Source organism: Zingiber officinale, chromosome 1B (genome assembly GCF_018446385.1).
Source record: "Zingiber officinale cultivar Zhangliang chromosome 1B, Zo_v1.1, whole genome shotgun sequence".
NCBI lineage: Eukaryota > Viridiplantae > Streptophyta > Magnoliopsida > Zingiberales > Zingiberaceae > Zingiber > Zingiber officinale.
In genome coordinates, this window is record NC_055986.1 from 75,501,670 (window position 1) to 75,525,611 (window position 23,942).

Consider the following 23,942-nt stretch of genomic DNA (forward strand, 5'->3'; position numbering starts at 1 on the left):
TACATTTAGTCCTAAGATTATGGTCCTAAATTCAAATGGTTTTAAAAGCATTTTAAAATTGATTTGAAAACCTTGATGAAGCTTTCCTAGTGATAGCATTCATCATTGAACTTTGTGATACAAAGTTGAGTTAAAACTTGAACTATTTCAAAGTTTTTGAACTTTGTATCAAGATTTGAAAATGGAAACTATTTTCATAGAAAATTATTTTTCCATGATAGTGTATGATATGAGGAATGTATCCTCAAAATTTCACAATTTTTCGAATTTTCTGGAATTTATTAGGGGTTTCTGAATTTCGGGAGAGGAAAAATCAGAAATCCCTGTGATCAGTGTCTGGATCGGTCGCTGGACCGATCCAGGGAGGGCTGGATCGGTCACTGGACCGATCCAGAGTGCTGTGGATCGGTCTGGTGACCGATCCAGTGAGGTCTGATAGCGTGCCAATGTGCTGAAATTCGACTGCATGTCTGAAATTTCGGCTGAAAGTTGGTTTTTAGATTTCTAAAGGTTTGAAACTCTCCAAGACATTGTTGGTGCAATGGTCAAGGGGAGTTGGCCTTTAGGGGAGTTTTAACTATTAGTCAAGGGAGTTGACTTTTAGGGGAGTTTTACTCCTTGAGGATTAGTGATATGGGATTATCACTAAGTGGATTGTTGAGCTTAGTATCAAGGGAAAATAAGAGTTTCAATGAAAGGTATGGGACTTTCATTAGGAAGAAACTCTTGACCTTGATACCCTCCTTATTCTTTTTGATGTGTGTCAAAAAGGGGAGAGTGTTCATTGGAGAATTATTGGAGAACCCAAGTTAGGTTATCGGTTTAACCTAAGCTAGGGAAAGAATGTCGAGGAAGAACATTGGAATACTTTTGATGTGTCAAAAAGGGGGAGAATTATTAGAGAACCCAAGTTAGGTTATCAGGTTAACCTAAGGGGAGAATGTCTAGAGAATGTTCAAGGAAAGAACATTGGACATTGGAAGATGGTTGGAAAACCTAAGTTAGGTTATCGGGTTAACCTAACTTGATTATGGTTTTGTCAAACATCAAAAAGGGGGAGATTGTTGGTGCAACCTTAGGTCAAGGTTGACCTGGTTGACCCGACTCGAGTTGACGTGACTCGAGTTGTATTTTGATGTTTGACTTGGGAAGATTGTCGGTGCAACCTTAGGTCAAGGTTGACCTAGTTGTGTTGCATGTTGATGTTTGACACTCGTGAGAGAGTTCTATTCTTGATGTGGGACAAGAATAGATGTTTGGGAGATTATTGGTGCAACCGTAGGTCAAGGTTGACCTGGTTGACCTGATTCGGGAAAAGTCCAAGTATGGAGACTTGGCACGGAAAAGTCCAAGCAGGGAGCTTGGCACTGGAAAAGTCCAAGTATGGGGACTTGGCACGGAAAAGTCCAAGCAGGGAGCTTGGCACTGGAAAAGTCCAAGTATGGGGACTTGGCACGGAAAAGTCCAAGCAGGGAGCTTGGCACGCGAAAAGTCCAAGTATGGAGACTTGGCACGGGGAAAGTCCAAACAGGGAGTTTGGCACGGGGAAAAGTCCTGGTGAGTGAAGCCAGGCAGTCGGGAAATCCTGGTGAGTGAATCCAGGTGAAAATCCTAGTGAGTGAAGCTAGGTGAAGGTGAAAGTCCTGGTGAGTGAAGCCAGGCATTCGGGAAAATCCTGGTGAGTGAAGCCAGGTGAAAATCCTAGTGAGTGAAGCTAGGTGAATGGGAAGTCCTAACTGGGATGTTAGGCGGTGTGGAAAATCCTGAGGAAGCGGTGAAAATCCTAGTGAGTGAAGCTAGGTGAATGAGAAAGTCCTAACTGGGATGTTAGGCGGTGTGGAAAGTCCTGGTGAGTGAAGCAGGCGGTGTGGAAAGTCCGGTGAGTGAAGCCAGGCGGTGGGAAAGTCCTAACTGGGATGTTAGGCAATGTGGAAATCTGGTGAGTGAAGCGGTGAAAGTCCCGTGAGTGAAGCTAGGCAAGGAAAATCCAGATGGATCGGGGATGATCGGACTTGGTGTTGGAAAGTCCAAGTAGGTCAAAGGGATTGACCGGACACTTGGCGAGGGAGTTCTAGCAGTCAAGGGAGTGACCGGATGTTAGGGATGAAGTACCAATAGGTCAAGGTTGACCGGATATTGGTTTGAAGTCTTGGGACTTGGTTTGGGCCAAACCCAAGCTCGGATCGGTCACCAAACCGATCCGGTGATACTGTTTGCTCGATCGGTCGGTGACCGATCGATAGCTCTCTGTTGATTCTTGCCATCGATCGGTGACCGATCGGCCAGAACGAGAGGCAAAAGAGGCGGTGATCGGTCCACGCATCGAGGCCATATCTGATCGATGCGGGGACCGATCGAGACGATGTCGCTGAGGTTGGGATCGATCGTGGACCGATCCGGTGGATCGGTCCGGGCATCGATCGTAACCCGCGAAGGTGGGCGGCTTTCGTGAAGAAAGCGTCGATGCGGGGACCGATCGAATAGGTCTGATCGGTCCCGACCGATCGCGTCGCAACGGCTAGATTTCTTCTGTGTTTTCTTCGCTTTCTTCGCAGGTTATAAAAGGAGGGCTACGGCTGCGAGCCAAACGGTTTTTTCTGCTCTTCTTCTGCTGAATCTTTTCTGCTTCCTGCTGAGCTTTGGTTGAGCTCTCATTGTGCTGAGTTCTGTTGAACTCGTCGAAGCTCTGCGTGAGTTTCCTGCTGGTGTTCTAGCTGCTGGATCCGAGAAGCTGCTGCTTCATCAAGGTTCCAGTCGACAACAAGAGGCAAGCAAGTGTATTACAATTTCTATTGTTCTTGTTTGTTTTCTCCATTGTTGTACTCCTTTGTTTGCTGTTGCAAAAGAGTGTGGCGAGGTTTCTCCACCCATAAGGAGTTTATATTAGCCGGTTCTCCGGGGACTCATCCACCGACGGATTGACCGGACTCGTCCACCTTACGGACACGCCGAGGAGTAGGAGCCCTAATCTCCGAACCTCGTTACATCCATCGAGTTTGAGGTTTGATTTCTTTCTTTGTCGCTTCTATTGTTTTATTTCCGCTGCGCTAACTCGACATTGTAGAAAGAATCGAACGAATTGGGGTCGGCTATTCACACCCCCCTCTCTAGCCGTACAAAGGATCCTAACAAGATTGTTTTACATTTAGTTTAGAATTGATATGGGAAGTTTTGGCACGAACAAGTGCTGAAATCAGACTTCTGGTACGAAATTAGAAACCCCAATCGATCGGCTGATCGATTGGAGGCTTCTTAATCGATCAGCCGATCGATTGAGAAGTTCGTACCGCGAACAGTAGGCCTCTGGATCGATCAGCCGATCGATCCAGCAAATTCTGTCGTGAACAGAAGGCTCTGGGATCGATCACTAGATCGATTGGCCAGTCTGGATCGATCAGCCGATCGATCCAGAATATTTCCCGAGCACAGTAGCGTGCTGGATCGATCACTGGATCAATCCAACCTAAGCCCCATATTCAGTAGCCACCTGGATCGATCCACGGATCGACCCGGCCATTCCAATCGATCCATGGGTCGATTGGGAGGCCTGATATCAGCAAGAAACTCTTAGTTAAGTTCCTTGACCATTGGGGAATGTAATATATGTCATGAATAGTTTATATTACACCCTTTAGCACATGTAGAACCAAGAAATGATAATAGTTTAGCAAAATTTTAATTAGTACAGCTTCCGCAACTAGGTTTAATAATGGTCATGGAATAGTTAGCACAGCATAATGTAACGATCGGCCTCACAGCCTAGTCAGTAGAAGGCGGGTCGTTATAGAGTGGTATCAGAGCAGTTTCCATACTTCCTACACACACATCAGCATTGAACCTGCAGCTTCCAAGTAAGAACACCTCTCACCTTATTTATGTTTACTGTTTCATGTTAGAAGTAAATGAAGCATGTTTATTTATGATAGTACCTAACATGATAACTATAGATATGCAGTTATGATTGTATTAGTTATGTATGTCCTCTATGTCTCTAGAATGGCACGAGGACGCCCAGCTAGAAGGGCACCAGCTACTGAGCCCCAGCATGAGACAGGCAGTTCAGTGCCTCCCCCAGACTTGACAGCATTGGTGGCTCAGTTACAGCAGCAGTTAGCTGAACAGTAGTAGGAGATAGCCACCTTAAAGGCTAATCAGCTGAATACTCCCACAGTCACCCCGGAACCAAACTTAGCAACGCCAGTAGTCTTAGAGGTTCCACCAGTCCAGCCTACAGCACCAGTAGCCCCAGCAGCAGTAGAGGCAAGGAGAGAAGCCTATCTGATCCAGTGGCAAAGAGTCAAGCCCGAGAACTTCTCAGGCACCAGCGAACCATGGGATGCACAAGCCTGGTTCAAAACACTGGAGAGTACGATGGAGCTTCTGGACTGGCCAGAACATGAGAAGGTGAAGTGTGCCTCCTTCTGCCTGACAGGAGATGCACGCATGTGGTGGGAGAGAATCAGAGCGAAGCGCCCAGTAAATCAGATGACATGGGCAGACTTCGAGAAGGAGTTCTTTGAAGAATTCTTTCACATGCGGGTCACAAACCGTCACTACGACGAGTTCACTGAGTTTCGTCAGGGCAACCTATCAGTTGAGGAAGTCGTGAAGAAATTCAATAGATTAGCTCGTCTATGCCCTGAACTAGTCAGCACAGAGAAAGAAAGAGTCCGGTTGATGCTCAAGATGCTGAGGCAGGAAATAGCAATGAACGTGGCTGGCGGCATTCACAGGCCGCAAACCATCGAAGAACTAGTCAGCAGTGCTCTGACCACCGAGCACTACCAGAATAATATCAAGTAGCAGAAGCAAATTCTCACAGAATCTAAAGGTCAAGGAGGTTCAGGCACTCAAAAACGACAGGGCCACAACTCCAATTGGAAAGAGAACTCTAGCAATAAGCGCAAGCCAGGGAGTTACCCAAAAGGAGGGCCAGCTAGCAAACAACCCAGTTATCCAAAGTGTGCTACTTGCGGGAAATTCCACCCTGGAGTTTGTCGTAAGGGCACCCGAGGATGCTTTGAATGTGGACAGGAAGGGCATATGGCTAAGCAGTGCCCGAACAAGACTAGTCTTCCTCCACCACAGCCGATTCAGTACGGAGGCCAACCAGCCCAGTTACATCAGATACAGACCGCTCTAGATGGTCCACACATAAGCCAGGGCAGACTAGAAGCCCCTCCAGCTATGACGAATGCAAGGATCTACTCCTTAACCAGAGAAGACGTAGCAAATGCCTCGACAGTTGTTACAGGTCAGATTAGTATTTTACAGCAAAGTACAACTGTCTTATTCAATACGGGGGCAACCCATTCATATATATCCAGGGCATTTGTTGAGAAGTTAGCAAAACCTCCAGAGGTACTCAGTGGTCAGTTTCTGACGACCTTATCTTCAGGAGAAATTATGGCATCCACGCACTGGCTCAGAGCAGTGCCAGTCATTATAGCAAACAGAGAGCTCTTTTGTGATCTGATAGTGCTAAATATGACTGACTACGACGTCATATTTGGGATGGACTTCTTGATTAAATACGGTGCCTCAATAGAATGTCGTAAGAAGAAAGTTGTATTCCAACCTGAAGCAGAAGCACAGTTCGAGTTCGTCGGAGAACCAAAGCGAAAGCCCAAGAAGTTTCTCTCAGCTATGAAGGCGCAGAGGTTAATGGATTCAGGATGTACAGGATTCTTAGCACACGTAGTCAGTACCAGCCAGGACAAGGACCAACAGCTAGCAGAGGTCCGAGTCGTATGTGACTACCCAGCAGTATTCCCTGAAGAGTTACCAGGCCTAGCACCAGACAGGGAGATTGAATTCGAAATAGAGCTCATTCCCGGTACAAATCCTATTTCCAAAGCACCTTACCGCATGGCTCCAACAGAACTGAAAGAACTTCATGAGCAACTACAGGAGCTGCTTGACAAGGGCTTCATACGTCCGAGTCACTCACCATGTGGAGCGCCTGTATTGTTCGTGAAGAAGAAGGACGGGAGCATGCGCCTGTGTATAGATTACCGGACACTGAATCAAGTCACGATCAAGAACGGGTATCCTCTTCCCAGAATAGATGACCTGTTCGATCAGCTAAAGGGAGCAGCAGTGTTCTCTAAGATAGACCTCAGATCAGGTTATCATCAGGTGAAAGTCAAGGAAGGGGATATACCCAAGACAACATTCAGAACCAGATACAGACATTACGAGTTCGTAGTCATGCCCTTTGGCGTGACAAATGCCCCAGCTACTTTCATGGACCTCATGAATAGGGTATTCAGAGAATACTTAGATAAGTTCATCATCGTATTCATTGATGACATCCTTATCTATTCAGGAACTCAAGAAGAACACGCAGAACACCTGAGAATAGTATTGCAGACCCTTCAGCAGAACCAGCTATACGCCAAGTTCACGAAATGTGAATTTTGGTTAGATCAGGTAGCCTTCCTGGGTCACATCATCTCAAAGGATGGTATTATGGTAGACCCCAGCAAGATAGAAGCTGTGAGTAATTGGAAAAGACCTAAGAATGCCAGTGAAATCAGAAGCTTTCTGGGATTAGCAGGTTATTACAGAAAGTTCGTAGAGGACTTCTCTAGGATAGCCTCCCCACTGACAGCTCTTACCAGAAAGAACAGAAAATTTCAGTGGGCAGAGGACCGTGAGAACAACTTTAGCGAGCTAAAGAGGAGATTGACCAGTGCACCTATTCTGACTCTACCAGAGAACACAGATAGCTTTGATATATATAGTGATGCCTCTAAGTTGCGACTAGGAGCAGTGCTGATACAAAATGGCAAGGTGATCGCTTATGCCTCCAGACAACTCAAGGATTATGAGAGGAATTACCCTACTCATGACCTTGAGCTTGCAGCAGTGGTGTTCGCCCTCAAAGTTTGGAGACATTACTTATATGGAGCTCAGTGCAGAGTGTATACAGATCATCAGAGTCTGAAGTACTTCTTCACTTAGAAGGATCTGAATATGCGACAGCGCAGATGGCTAGAGCTGGTCAAGGACTACGATATAGACATCCTCTACCACCCTGGGAAAGCCAAAAGGGTAGCAGACGCACTTAGCAGAAAGTCCAGTGCTACCTTATTATCACTAGCAGCCATGTCACCGCCCCTACAGAAAGAGATCGCAGATTTCAGTCTCGAACTCATAGTTGGACAACTCTCTACTATGACATTAGAGTCTACCTTACTTGGTGACATTCAGACAGCTCAGGAACAGGATCTTGAAATTCAGAAAATCAAGCAAGGGATAGCAGGATCAGAGGGTGGAGAGTTCAAAATATCAGATAGCGGGGTATTATACTTTGGTGACAGATTATGCGTTCCAGATCAGGAGGAACTACGCAGGAAGATTTTAGATGAGGCTCACAAGACTCCTTATGCGATGCATCCTGGCTCCACCAAAATGTACCAGGACTTGAAGAAACGTTTTTGGTGGCCTGGGATGAAGAGAGACATCGCTCGATATGTCAGCATCTGCCTAACTTGTCAAAGGGTTAAGGCAGAACATCAGAGACCAGGAGGAGTGTTGCAGCCTATTCAGATTCCAGAATGGAAGTGGGAAGACATTTCTATGGATTTCATAGTGGGACTACCCAGAACCACGAATGGTTTTGATACCATCTGGGTAATAGTTGACAGGTTGACTAAATCAGCCCACTTCTTAGCTATCAGGATATCCTACTCCATGGAACAGCTAGCACAGTTGTATCTCAAGGAGATCGTTAGACTACATGGAGTCCCACGAACCATTATATCAGACAGAGACAGTAGGTTCACATCACACTTCTGGGAGTGTGTATAGTCAGCTTTGGGCACGAAGTTAAAGTTCATCACAGCCTTCCATCCTCAGACAGATGGTCAGACGGAGCGAGTAAATCAGGTACTCGAAGATATGCTCCGAGCATGTGCCCTAGACTTCAAAGGAAGTTGGTGCAAATATCTGAGTTTAGCAGAATTTGCATACAACAACAGATATCAGGCCACCATCGGCATGGCACCTTACGAAGCTCTCTATGGGCGGAGGTGTAGATCTCCAATCTGCTGGTATGAGAGTGGTGAACAGAAAGACCTAGAGCTTCAGACAGATCTAGTGGCAGATACCACAGTAGCTATACAGCAGATCCGCCAGAGGATAGAGACAGCTCAGAGTCGCCAGAGGATAGAGACAGCTCAGAGTCGCCAGAAAAGCTATGCTGATACACGGCGCAGACCCTTAGAGTTCTCAGTTGGGGATTCGATGTTCCTTAGAGTAGCTCCCATGAAGGGAGTGATGCATTTTGGGAAGAAGGGCAAACTAAGTCCCAGATATGTGGGACCATACCTTATCAGCAGAAGAGTTGGCAAGGTAGCATATGAGTTAGAGCTACCCTAGGAAATGTCAGCTGTCCACAACGTATTTCATGTCTCTATGCTGAAGAAGCATATCCCAGATGCCACCCAGGTGATTGAGCCCCAGCTGGTACAAGTCCGCGAAGACCTCAGCTATGATAGTCGGCCTATTCAGATAATAGACCGAGCAGTTAAGAAATTGCGGAACAAGGAGGTACCATTAGTAAAAGTCATTTGGCAAAGTCACACAGCAGAAGAGGCAACATGGGAGACAGAAACCAGCATGAGACAGAAGTACCCAGAGTTATTTTAAGTTCGAAGATGAACTTTTTATATGGTATGGGGGATTGTAGCGCTCGAAAATTCTCAAAACTATTCTAGAAATATTCTATGATTTTTCTGGAATTTTAGGATATTTTTACAGAATTTTTAGAGTAGCGGAAGTAGCAAAAACAAATAGAAAACGAAAACATCCTAAGCGGGAATTGAACCCGAGACCTATGATTTATAGATAATTCTAGTAACCAGTTGAACCCAGCAGGGCCGTGCTGAAAGGAAAGGGAGACAATTAAATTTATATTAGAGTTGGGCCGAATTACCCACTTAATATAAATAGGGAATTAATAAGTGAAGAGTAATTTTGGGAACGTGATTTTTCCTCCTTCTCACCCTAGCCACGCCGTTCCCTTTCCTTCTCCTTCTCTCGGCGCCAACCATAAGAACAAACCTAGGGTTCCTCTCCTAGGGCTTCAAGGATGCCTTCCGGCGACGACCCGACACGAGGACGTTTCTCTCCGCGAGAGGAACGCGTAGACGCGAGGAGATCGTCGAAGAGATCTCTCCTCCGGAAAACCTAGCGATTAGAATCGTAAGAAATTACGAACAGGAGGTAAGAAACTCCTCACCTGCAGTATAAGTAGCTTTTCGGATGATTGTATGCTTTTAATTTAGGGATATGCAGTTTTCCGACACAAGGGATGCGAACTAGCGCATACCAAGTGTTCGATCAAATTAATAGCACAGTTAAAATGCAACTTAGGCATTTTAGTAGCCTAGATAAATGTAATAGAAGCATTTTACAGCTTATTTAGTCTTGCTACAGTTATGATGGACTAGATGTTCAATGGGTGGGCTCCCACAGTCGACTCTAGGTTCAGATAACCTAGTTCTGGGTTTAGACAACCTAGTAGAAGCAAGACAATAGTTATTAGCTTATGTTCAGTATTTTACTTTCTCAGTGGCACTGTACTAGATTAGATATCCATTGGATTGGACTCCCACAGTCGTCCCTAGGTTCAGCTAACCTAGTAAACCCTTCTAGATTCGGAATTTGTAACCCCGGGTTTAGTTAGGGATGCGCGCACAACAAGTACAGTTGCCGGGCCCAAACAGCAGCATGATTATTATTTTAATCTACTTATCAATATAGTTTTCAAACATCACAAATTAGTCATGTGAGTTCAGTCAGCTTTAGCATCAGATTAGTATTAGCTTAGCTCAGTTTTATATCAGTTTAGTTCTCTGTTGATACAACCTGATAGTTTATGATTAGTTCTATTGCTATGGTCTGTTTTATTTCTATGTGTTGTATGCCATGCCATGTTTAGCATATTCAGTATGTTCTTTTCAAATAGCATGTTTTCAAAGCATGATTTGCATCGATTGCATGTTTTAGTGAGGTAGATGGTTTCTTACTAAGCGAAAGCTTACAGATACTTTCTTTTCCTTATACTACAGATAAAGGTAAAGGAAAGATGGACTAGCGGAGGCTGGAGGGCAATGCTACGAAGATGTGTGTGGATGGAACTTGGAATAGAGATCTTAGGGAATTTCAGCAAGCTTATTTTAAGCATTAGAACCTTTTAGCATTTTATTGTTTTGCACCTTAGTATGTTAATTGCTATGAATTAGTTAGTCATGCACCCTATCATGCTTAAAATACTATTTGTGTGATGTTAGATTATTTTACATTTAGTTTAGAATTGATATGGGAAGTTTTGGCACGAACAAGTGCTGAAATCAGACTTCTGGTACGAAATCAGAAACCCCAATCGATCGGCTGATCGATTAGAGACTTCTCAATCGATCAGCCGATCGATTGAGAAGTTCGTACCACGAACAGTAGGCCTCTGGATCGATCATCCGATCGATCCAGTAAATTCTGTCGCGAACAGAAGGCTCTGGGATCGATCACTGGATCGATTGGCCAGTCTGGATCGATCAGCCGATCGATCCAGAATATTGCCCAAGCACAGTAGCGTGCTGGATCGATCACTGGATCGATCCAACCTAAGCCCCATATACAGTAGCCACCTGGATCGATCCACGGATCGACCCGGCCATTCCAATCGATCCGTGGGTCGATTGGGAGGTCTGATATCAGCAAGAAACTCTTAGTTAAGTTCCTTGACCATTGGGGAATGTAATATATGTCATGAATAGTTTAGATTACACCCTTTAGCACATGTAGAACCAAGAAATGATAATAGTTTAGCAAAATTTTAATTAGTACAGCTTCCGCAACTAGGTTTAATAATGGTCATGGAATAGTTAGCACAGCATAATGTAACGATCGGCCTCACAGCCTAGTCAGTAGAAGGCGGGTCGTTACAAGTACGACTATTCCAATGGTTTGTTCTTTTCCATCTTAGTCGTGAGCTACTATTTATAATTTATAAGGAATTGATAACATGATCTTCTATGTGTGACACCACACACCATGTTATCTATAATATAAATTAATTGAACAACTACACTTAGCATATAAATGTAGACATTTGACCAATGTGATTCTTATTTCTAAATAAATGTTTATACAAAAAGCTAGGCTTTTAGTATACACTGTAACAGTGTTTGTCTAATGACTTTATTGAGTGCGTAGGAATTGACAGATCCAAAGGACCGGATATCTGGCAGGAATCTAGATAGGTCGACGGGCCGACCGGATATCTGGCAAGAAGTCCAGATAGGTCAACGGGTCGATAAGATATCTGGCAAGAAGTCCAGATAGGCCAATGGACCGACCGAATATCTGGCGAGAAGTTCAGCTAAGTTAATGAGCCTATCGGATAGCTGGTGTGAAGTCTAGCTAGGTCAACAGGCCGATCGGATAGCTGGTGTGAAGTCTAGCTAGGTCAACGGGCCAACTAGATAGCTGGTGCAAAGTCTAGATAGGTCAATGGGCTGACCGGATATCTGGCAGGAAGTCCAGTTGGGTTTACGAACCAGACAACTGGTAAATTCGTAAGTAAAGGTAAGTCACTGGAGGAGAGTAACTCAGTGAGGACGCATCTCGTTTAAGGGGACAATAGGCATCGGTCCAATTTAGGTCTATTTTGGAAACCTAAATTGAGACCCTGACTAGATTCTAGTCTCGAAAAGACAAGATCTAACTCATAAATCTTTATAAAATATTCATGAATATATTTTTCTAACTCTATATTATAGATAAAAATGTATACCTTCAAATTCTGCATGCGTAACAACTGACAAAGCTTGATTATGAGTTTAGAGTTAAAAGTTATGGCTTTCAGAAGATTACTGTGTTAGACCAGCAGTTGGAGGCACCTTCAAGCAGTGGAAGACACCTTGAGCTTGCTTTGAAAGTGCCTTGAAGTGCTTTGAAGGTGCCTTCCAATGGATAAAACTTGTAGTTTGTAGATTTTATCATCATCGAAGATAAGGGGATAATTTTTTCTTGTGGAGGCGCCTTGGAGGAGGTTGAAGGCGCCTTCCATAGCCTATTAAGCACTGTTTGTGCATGATTCAAGATACAACTCACATACAAGATTCTACGCATCTGGCTGAGGTTCTGACTGCTCCAGCCTACTACTATGACTCTGCTACGACATTGTTGCACCCAACTACTACCGAGGAACCGACCGGACACCAAGCCTAAGCTGACAATCTTCAAAGGTGTTGGGTAACAAGCTGTAATTTGTGTATTTAAGTATTTGCAATAGGACAAGTGCAGGGTGTTGCACTTATTCCATCTTTTTGTACTCGATTCCCTTTTCCAGAGGTACTAAAAAAGGTATTTTAGTGGATTGCTCATTGATAGGTCCACGAGACCTGAGTCTTAGAGTAGGAGTTGCCAAAAGCTCTGAACCAAGTAAAACCAAATGCGTGTTATTTTACTTGCTTTCCTATTTCCATCTTTTCTCATAGTTTTCCACTATGTACTGAGTTCTTAAAAATGAAAAAGACTAATTTTTCAAAAACCACGTGATTCACCCGCCCCCCTCTCACATGCAACTCAATCCAACAGATTATGTCATGATTGATGCCATGATTTATGTCATAATTTATGTCATGTATGCATGTAGATAGTTTACCTATTTTGCATGTAATTGATAAGAACAAATAAATAACAAAAATCTCTTATTTAATTTTAAAGTTTACACCTTCCATTAATAAGGTCTAGAATCATAGTTTAATTTTTAAGCTTAGGTTGTTGTGTTGGTGCTGGAAGTACCAGCTAATTGAACCAAGTTTTGATAATGACCAACGGTTTAAAGTTAAGCTATGTTATTTTCTAATGAGCTTACTTGAATGTGCAACCAAGTCTTAGTTGAGGTTGGGCAAAGAAGTCCTGGTTAAGAGATTGTGCATGAAGTCCTAGTCAAGGGATTGGGCATAAAGTCCTGGTCTAGTGGGCTGGGCAGAAGACTTGGTAGATCAAGGACATCGACTAAAAGTCCTGGGGTCACAGATACCAGGTAGAAGTCTAAGTGGGTCGAGGATTGGATGTCTAGCAAAATTCCTGAAGGTCAAGATTGGATGTTGAGCAAAAGTCCAAACAAGTGTTGGACAAAAGATAAACTCTCCTGAGAGTAATAGGTAAGGATGCATTCCCCATTGAGGGAACAGTAGGCGTTAGTCTGACCTAGGATTTCATGGAAAACCTAAAAGTCTGGACTAGATTGTCCAAATAGGACTAACCTTATTGCATTCCATATATTTTGTATGCTAACTTTGTGATGCAGGTATTAGATTACTGGACTAAGGTCCTAGAAGGGATCTAGGTGCCTGGAACTGAGGTGCCTGGATGCTCGAGGATCAAAGTCTTATCTGATCAATGCCATGTCAACTGTTGAGGTTCCTAGAAAAATAGAGGTACCTGGGATTGAGGTGCCTAGAAGAATAGAGGTGCCTAGATTAGGACAAGCTATGAAGAGGACAGATCAGGATCAAATTGCTCTGAATAAAGGTGGCTCAATGAGAATAGAGGTGCTTGGATGAAGCTATAAAATAAGGTCTTGAGTAGTAGCTTCAACACAACTTTTCATACATCAATTCTCTACAACTTCCTTGCTTGCATGCTACTCTGAAAAGCTCTTCATGATGCATAAACGTTGCTTCAACGATGACTTTCAATCTTCTACTCTAAAGTCATCAGTATACTTGTTTGCATTACTTGCACTTTAAATTATGTATTTTCTTATAATATTCAAGCTATTAGTGGATTGCTAATAGAAAGCACTCAACGAATTCGGGCCTTAGAGTAGGAGTGGTCACATGCTTCGAACCAAGTAAAATTAAACCGTGTTAATATTGTTTTAGTTTCTTTACTTTCCACTATGTAATCTTGAGTTTTACGTAAAACATGAAAAGCCATGAGCTCTATTCACCACCCCTTTCCCCCTCTAGCGTGCTTTTCAATCCTTCAATTAGTGTCAAAGTGGGGGCACTCTGAATTGGTGCAACCACCATAAGAACATTTACACCTTTTTCTGAATTTCCATTTTCAATTTTTTTCCTTTAGTAAAAATTGGTTTAATCACCTCTTCTAACAAATTTATCATTTTTTTCAAAAATTTTTGCACCACTTCAGCGATATTTCTTTCTCTCTTTCTTACGGACTACTAATCCAAGACCAAGTCTTGGTACATTCCACTTTTTGTTTTTCTTTAACGAGATTTATTCAAAATGATCCATCAAGAAGACTACAGTACTGCACGCCTATTTCTTTTCTTCATAGAGGACTTTGGTTATTGGAAGGACCAAATGAAGTACCATCTCAAGACCCAAGTGGAGATGTAGATTGTGACCTAAACAAGATTCACACTCCTCACCAAAGATGAAGTACCTCTTACCTATGACAAATGGGATGAACCAACAAAAAGGAAAATCAAGGCAAACATAAAGGCCACTCAGACCTTACAGTGTGTCTTGACCAAAGAGGAGCTGAACCGAGTTGGACTATTTAGCAGCGCAAAGGATCTCTGGCAAAAGTTGATTAAACTTCATGAAAGAACCTCCAACACTAAGGTAAGTAAGAAAGATTTATTTTGAAATAAATTATATAACATCAAAATGAAGAATAGAGAATCAACAAGTTAACTACATGGCTAGATCCAAGATCTTCTCAACAGACTCCACTCGATTGGATAGAAAGTGTAGAACCACAATATTATAAGGTATACACTACAAAGCCTTTCCTAGGAATACCTTATGGGCATCTATGATAGATGCCTACAAGATTTCCAAGAATTTTTTTAATTATTATATTAGATGAATTATTTTCTAAATTTGAGTTAGACAAACATTCTACTGAATATCTGGCCAAGAAAGATAGTGCCTTTCCTGTAGGAAAATTCAAGATTAAGGAGTCAAAGCCCAAGCCTAGAATTGAACCTATATCCAAAGATGAATCGAATTCAGATGATGACAAAGATATCATCTCCAAACTAATATAATCAACCTAGTTTGGAAAATCCTAATGAAAAAAGAGAATGATCCAAACAAAGGTCCTAAAAGCAATGTGGTCTGAATCATCAAAAGAGTTGGACGAAGAAGAACAAACTCAACTAAGCTTATTGGCACTACCAGTACAAGCTCACATTACCAAGATAGAATCTAAAGTTGAGTCTGAGTGAATCTAAAGTTAAGTCTAAGACTGAATCTGAAGTCGAGTCTGAGAGAAGCCATGGATCCATATTCATTTTAGATGATCCAAATAGTGAGGTACTCTATTAAAGTAGAATGCTTGTATAATTTAATAAATTGTTTGATGCATAAATTAGCTAAGTCTAATGTTCAGGTCAAGTCACTCCAAAAGGAGGTAACAACCCTTAAGGAAGTGACCAACCTAAGTTCTTTGACTAACCAAGTTCAAAGTTGAACTTCAACTCAAGTCCAACAACTTGAGAAAGAAAATTTTACTCTGAAAAATCAAGTTAAAGAACTCAAGGATACATTAGAATGATTCACTGTGGATTCCAAAAATATAGACATGATTATGGGAAAACAAAGGGTCGTATACAATGGATCCAAACTAGGATACAAAGCTAATTCTTGCTTCAAATCATATTGTCAATTGTAATAGAAATAGAAACCAAGTCCAAGAATGTGCCCCTAAAACAAGCTTGATTAATCAAGTTGAACCAAACTAATATTGAATCCTCAAGGGTCAAATTCACTACCTAGATAGACCTTATTGAGGTTATAATCCAAGGGGAGCTAAAAGAAAGACCGTATTTTCTTGATTTGTATATTGATTAATTTAATATTTTATATACATGCTTAGTTTATTATCTTCTTAATTTAGAATGGTTAGATAAGGACTTAGACTTGATTGAAACTTGACCAACCTAGTACTAGGGTGGGGCAAGATGATAGTACGTTAGGAAAGCTTGGTCTAGGAGTCAAGTAGGGTAAGGCGTACCCTATTTTGTCAACTTAGCTAAGTAGAACTAACCAAAACTACCTCGCCACATCCTAGACTAGTTAGACCAAAGATTTTTAATAGGAAAGTTAAGTATATAATTTCTTAAAGAGGCTTTGTCTAGAAGTGGTTATTATTTCGATACCCTAGAAGGCCCTTATGTCTCACTGCAGCCTAGAAGCTATTTTTTGAAATATGTATTTAACTAACTGACAATTAAATCTGAATCAAACTCAAATGTCAATCAATCCTTAGATTCCAAATTAAATTATCAAACATAAAATAATCATCCCAAAATCCCTATAAAATTTCCTGTTTGAAAATCTAAAAAAGGGTGAGATAGATTTAAGTTAAATTGAGAGTTAGTCAAACTCAACCTAAATTAAATCAAACTTCAATCAAATTTAAACGAAATCAAACTCAAACTTTAATCAAATTTAACACAAATTAACTCACACTTTAACCTAAATTAAATCAAACTTTAAAAAATTAAAATCAAACCCAACTTAAATACATAATAACCTAATAATTAATCAATTAATCTAATTGACACTAATTAATCAAACTCAATGAATAAATTAATTTAAATTAATTAATAAATTGAATTAAAACCCCTTAATCAAAGTCAAGCTCGATTAATTTAATTAAACTCAAATTTTATTAACTCAAATTTAATTGATAGTGGCTCACAAAAAGAAGTTAAAACTAAGTAGATCTAATAATGCCCAATTATAACTAAGGAAAAAAGAGAAATGACTAATTTAGACTTGAACAAATTATGAAAAGACGGAATAATGTAAATATGCATATAAAACAAAATTTACTTTCATTTTGCATGCTTGGATTATAAGGGAATTATTTTTACTTATCTATTAAGTAAATCACACACTCAATATCTAGCAAACTCAATTTATTTATTTCACAAATTGTCTTAGAAAATTGCAAAACTTCCTTAAGAATTTTTTTCACTTCATTGAAATTTTGTAACAGTATTAATAAAACATTTTAGAAAAAGTGAGTAAATTTTAAAACATTCTTCAAAAACCTAAGAAAATTTTTCTAGCTTTTCAAAACTAAGTATTTTAAAATTTTCATATATTAGGTGTTTTGAAAACTTATCACATTACACTATGTTCGACATTCAAATTTTTTTTTACAAACATATTCTTTCCTCATAATTTTTTTTTGATATTTGTCAAAGGAGAAGAAAAAAGTTAAAAGTTAATAGTTTTTTTTCAAAGTATGTAAATTTTCAAATGAATAGATTTTTAAAATATGCAAGCTTTCAAAATCTACAGGGGAGTATGTTAAATTAAGGGGGATGGGCGGCTACGTTGAAAAATCCTTACTTTGAAACTTTAAAAGTTTTTAACACTTGAAAAACTCAAACTTCTTTTTTTCAAGAGTTTTCTTTGTGTTGAATTTTTTTTACTATGGTTTACTTAACTTTGAATTAGGTTGTCATAAATCAAAAAGAGGAATATTATTGGTACTGAAAGTACCAGCTACTCAAACCTAGTTTTGATAATGACAAATTATTCAAAGTTAAGCTATGTTATTTTCTAATGAGCTTACCTGAGTGTGTAGGCAAGTCCTAGTTGAGACTAGGTAAAGAAGTCCTAGTCAAGATATTAGGCACGAAGTCCTGGTCAAAGAATTGGGCACAAAATCCTAGTCAAGTGGACTAGGCAAAAGACTTGGCAGATCGAGGGCATTGAATGGAAGTCTTAGGGTTATGGACACCAAGCGAAAATCCAGGAGGATCAAGGATCGGATGTCTAGCGGAAGTATCAGAAGACAAAATTAGATGCTGAGCAAAAGTACAAATAGCTATTTGGTAAAAGATAAATTCTCTTGAGTGAAGTAGGTGAGGACCCGTTCCCCATTGAGGGAACAGTAGTGTCGGTTCGACCTCGGGTTTCACATGAAATCTAAAAGTTAGGACCAGACAATCCAAATTGGACTGACCTTATTGCTTTCCATATATTTGTTGTGCAGACTTTATGATCCAGGTATTAGATATCTAGACCAAGATGATCTAGGTGCCTAGAAGGGATTTAGGTGCTAAAATTGAGGTGCCTAGAAGAGAACCAAGTGTCTAGGATAGGATAATGCCTCAAGGAGCAAAGTCTCATCTGGTCAATGCCATGTAATCTGTTGAGGTGCCTGGAAGAATAAAGGTGTCGATATTGGTCATTTTGGTTTGATTTTATAGATTTTTATTCACTCATTGAGTTCAGATTGTACTCTCCTTCATGTTAAATGAGTTTAATTACTAGTTGGAACTTTGATGGCTTATATAGTAAATGTGGGGTTATTTGTTAATGATTGGTTGATTAATTTTCGTTGGTAATAAAGGAAGAGTAATCTGGGTTCCACATCAATTTTAGAGAGATTCAATCTAGGCTGTAGATGAGGTTGTTGTTCAAATCTTTGTTTTGGAGAATGTAGATCATTGGATCTGAGAGAGGAGAAATCTAAACCACACAGTTCAGATCTCAGATCTGAAGAAAGGATAAAAGGAGCGAGGGAAGCTAACTAAGGGGATTGACAATTTCTGGCAGAGAAGGAGAGCGAGGAAGAAGGAAGATTATAGTGGTTTGAGATAGAGCTTACTTCTATCTTCGGTAAACCTCTTCTTTGGAGTGGCTGGTCTTAACAAGTTATTTTGATTAATCCTTTCTAACCATCTAGCAGCTACGACAACCATGGTTGATTTCTTCAAATTTTAGATTTGAAGTTTCTTTTCCTCATCATTCAAAGTATATCAATGCTTTCTCTAGCTTGGTGAGTGATTGGGGGCTCCCAGCTTATTGGATTCTTCTTTCTTCATTACCAAATCTGGTATTTTCTCTTGGTTGAGTTTTTCTATCAAGAGTTCTTATGGACCAAATGTGGATCAGCGTGAGTTACTCCATACTTGATTTTGATTATGTGTGAACACTAGAATCAATCTGTCTTGAACTAGTTTTGTTTTGAATGGAGTTTCCTGCTATTATTCTCTAGTTATGATTTTAATTCTTTTTCCCATAATCTATTAGATTCATTTCTGTTCCTAGGCTGGATTCATTAAGCTAAGTCCATAGGTCAATAGACATTAATTAGTTTAGTTGAGGAGTTTTTGGGATTCACTTTAGCTAGTTCACATTCATAGAAGAGAGCATTGGATGATCTAATCCTCAAGTGTTAGTTAGTTTGCTTTGTTTAGTATGAATCTGAACTCTAAGGAAATCCCTAGTAAAATCTGAGCAATGAACCAATCTAATGATGCTGATAATACCATGAAGTCTTCGTGATTCGATCCTAGGCTCTACTATACCAAATTAGTTTGAGGGAGATTTTAGAGTGTATTTGAAACTGAGATTAATATGACTAAAACCTTTGTTTATCAAATTTAGCATCGTTGTCGGGGACCTAATGGTAATTGTTAATTCTTAGATTGATATATGCTCTTTGGTACTTCATTGTGTTGTGTTTTTTAATTGGGGTTTGTAGTGTGCAGTCTATGACCAAGAAAAGCAAGGGGGATTGGTTTGGTTTGATCTAGGGATTGAGAGGACTTTTCACACGTTACATAGGGCTCAAGAAGAACAACCTTCTACCTCTACTTCCATGTCTTCATATTCTTCATGGAGGATGACATTTGGCCAGGGCAATACGCTAAGAGATTGGCAGCTCCTGATGGCTCACATCAGCCCCTTTGCATCAAGTTTCCTGAATTGGAAGTTGATTTTGAGCTTAGATTAGGGATTATACATTTACTACCTAAGTTTCATGGGCAATTTGGTGAGGATCCAAATAGACACCTGCAATAGTTTTATGTTGCGTGTTCTATAATGAAACCTCATGGGATTTCAGAGGAGGATATTAAGTTAAGAACATTCACATTTTCTTTGGTTGATGCAACAAAAGATTGGCTTTTCTACTTACCTTCAGGGACCATTACTTCCTGGATTGATATGAGGAGAGTATTCTTAGGTAAATTCTTTCCTACTTTCATAACAACTTCAATTAGGAAGAGTATTTATGGGGTTCAACAAGTTACTGGTGAGACACTTCATAAGTATTATGAGAAGTTTAAAAGGTTGTGTACAAATTGCTCGCAACCTCAAATAAGTGACCAACTGTTAATTTAGTATTTTTATGAAGGGTTGCTACTTATGGATGGAGCATGATAAATGATGCTAGTGGAGGAGCTTTGGTTAATAAAACACCTAATGATGCTAGATATTTGATAGAGACTATGGTAGCTAACTACCAACAATTTGGCACAAGACCTATGGTGGCAAAGGGTGTTCATGAAGCTCGGGTTACATATTCTGACCAAAGCAAAATTGAGAACAAATTGGAAGAAGTGATGAACAAAATTACGTTGGCAGCAAACCAAATGATATTAATTCAGTAACCTCAATAGCAAAATACAAAATTAAATGGAGTCTCTATGAGATGGGTCAATTGAGCTAAGAGAAAGTCTGTTTAAAATATCTCTTAAATAGGAGTTGATTGAGGAATTAAGATAAGATTTAATTAAATAATCCTAAGTATAAATAATTAGAAACGTAGGTTATTTCCTTACCGATCTCATTTCCCCAAGCCCCTCTCCCTCACGATTTCTCCCCCATCGAACAACTGCCGACCAGTGCTGCTTCGATCTGTTGATCGCCAGCCACCATCGTCCCTCTTCTAGCCATGAACACTAGGTGATCATTGGAAGCCCTCATTTTGTGTCGATGCCCTAGCCACAGCCGCCCCATGCCCAAGCCACAACCGCTCACTCTTGCGAGCCTCGATCGTAGACACCCGACGCTGCCGATCGACACCCATCGCCGGTCACCTGTCCAAGCCAAGGCATAACCTTGACACAACAACCAACTCAACGCCCTTGTCCTGATGTGTTGTTGATCGCCGTAATCAGTAGCTGCTCCTTCTTCCCCTACACGAGAGCCACTGGCCAAAGAGGAAAAGGGGCGCTGTCTCTTGGGGTCCAGCCACCCTTTGCTTCTCTTCTCGCCTTCAAGGTGAGGATGGTCACTTGCTTGGAGTCATCCGATCACCGAAAATAGCCACTACCTACTGAGAGAGGGATCCAAATTCCACATCGGATTTCTATCTTGATCTTCATCAGATTAAGGAGTTCTCTTCATCGTGTGCTATGGATTGAAGGTAAGACAAGTTAATATCATATTTGAAATAATCTAAATTCTACTATTGCATTGGGAGGTTTCTGATTTAGGTTTTTTGGCAGCTACTGTAGCTTCGACCATCATCCTACCTTTGGATTTAGGGCTAGACCTTACTCCTAGTCAGATTGGTTGGTGTGGGGGTACTTGGTTTGGATGATAAGAACCCTAACTCTGACCATCCATATTTCTGGTAGTGAGCGGAGATTTATAGGTAATTCATGCATTAAGCACATTTGATTTAAGTTGTAGAATGATTAAGGTTAGTTGGGAGATTAATCAAAGATCATGTACAATTAGAATTACCCTAATTAGGTTGGGGATTTTGTTTGCCTATTTAATTCAGATAAAATTAGCTAAATAAAATATGTTCATGTAGGACATTGATTTGAGATGAGTATCTTAACGTGGGATTATTTAGCATGATCGACAAATAAAGGCAGGTATTTCTTCCTTGTCCTCTTTAGTTCATTAAATTTAGTGCATGGTTACTTTTAATTGATGGATTAGGTTGTACCTTAAATCTATTCATTTATTATCCTATTTGATACTTATCTTCTTGACCTTAGAGATAATTTAGTTATTTCATATACAGTCTTGGCTCTAGATATCTATATTGTATTGTATATACACATGTAGAGTATGCACTGTAGGAGATTTCTAGTTGATTTTGTTGACATGTTGATTATGCATATGTTGTTGAGTATACACATGTTTGGTATGTATTATAGGAGTCACTATGTTGACTTTCCATTTGCATATTGTGTGTGCACATGTGTCTAGGGTATACTATTGGAGGAATTATGTTGATTATATCCATGTTGTGTGTGCACGTGAGTTTGATGTGGATTTTGGAGGTATCAAGTCAATTAAACCTATTTTAGTTGAGTACATAGGTTTGGTGTGTACTTTTGGAGGTATCAGGTTGATTGATCTTATGTTGTCGCGTAACCACTTGTATGGGGTGTTTGATAGGTGTTACTTTATACCTTATGTGTTGATTTGTATACACCTTTTGGATCTATACATACCTTTATTTTTATGCGTTAGATGGATCATGGTATTGGAAGTATTTTATGATGATTGGGATGTTGCATTGATGATAATCATGTCAGTATCATGATTATTTACATCATGTTCATCATTACACTATATGCTGATGAACATTTATGTTGGGACCTTGATGTTCGCTAGAGGGGGGGTGAATAGCGACTCACCCTAAATCGATTGCTTCCTACACTATTGTTAGCTTGCGCAGCGGAATACAAACAAAAACAAACAAGCTAAACTAAAAGCAAGACAAAGAAAGGAAATGCAAACCAAGCTACACGTTCGTTTAACGTGGTTCGGAGATTAGGGCTCCTACTCCACGGCTGTCCGTAAGGTGGACGATCCCGATCCGTCGGTGGATGATTCCCCGGCAAACTCCGGCTAGCTCGAACCTCCTTGTGGGTGGAGAAACCTCACTACAACCCTCACAAGAGCTCCTTTGACGCTAGGGCATAGGTAGACTACTAATAGAGATTAACCACCTCAATTTCGTCAACTTCAACCAAGCTTCCAATGCTTGGTTATATATGCCACGGGTTAGAAAACCCCACCTACCAGTCGACTGCCAAAACATGCAGTCGACTGCCATTTGTGGAAATTCGACCGTTGCAGCCCAACGGCTCGATACCAACCCTCTGTTCGCTACCAGTCGACTACACCAGTCGACTGATGAAACCACCAGTCGACTGGTACAGTATTGCTACAGTACTGCTACAGTAACGCTACAGTACTGCTACAGTAAATCCTAATTTTGGGATTTTACCCCGAGTACATTCACTCAACACTCGGTCTCGCCCGACCAACCTAGACCTAGCCTTCTAGCCTCCTCCATCAGCCTTGCGTCCCTCGGATGCCTCCCCATCCTTCACGTCTTGCCTTCTAGAGCTTCCATCGACCTTGTCATTGTTGTTGGGTCTTCCTTTGCCAAGAGATCGCGCCTCCGGGACTTCATCCATTGCCAAGTCACACTTGGACTTACGTTGCCAAGACTACATGCTTGGACTTACACCGCCAAGACTCATCCTTGGACTTTCCTCCTTTGCCAAGATCACACTTGGACTTATGTTGCCAAGACTACATGCTTGGACTTACACCGCCAAGACTCACCCTTGGACTTTCCTTGTTGTACCTGTATCCTGCACACTCACAATGCATATCAAATACAACAATAAACCTAACTTAAACCTTTGCCCAAAAATCAAAACCTAGGGTACCCAGATTGCTCCAACAATCTCTCCCTTTTTGATGTTTGGCAACCCGTTTAAGTTAGGGAAACAATATAGCAATACATATGCAAATAAATATATGTAATCTACACATGCATAAATCATGGAACCTAATCCTAGGTTCCCCCTTCACCTAAGCTCCCCCTTGAGCTAGGATTTCTTGCAAAGGTATATAAGTTTCCCACTTAAACCTAAACTTCTCCCCCTTTTCCATACATCAAAAAGAGCTCCAACAATATCCCAATTATTGGACTTTTTGACCTCTAATGACCATAACCATCATGTATTAATCTCCCATAGGATTACATACATGTTCACCACTCTTTTGGTCATTTTATAATGCTTGAAAAATATTTCCAGACCGTATCAGTCGACTGCTATAAGTACCAGCCGACTTCCATCGTCAAAATGAGCTTACAGAGACATTCTGTGCTCATGAACAGTGTTACCAGTCGACTGGTAAAACCAGCAGTCGACT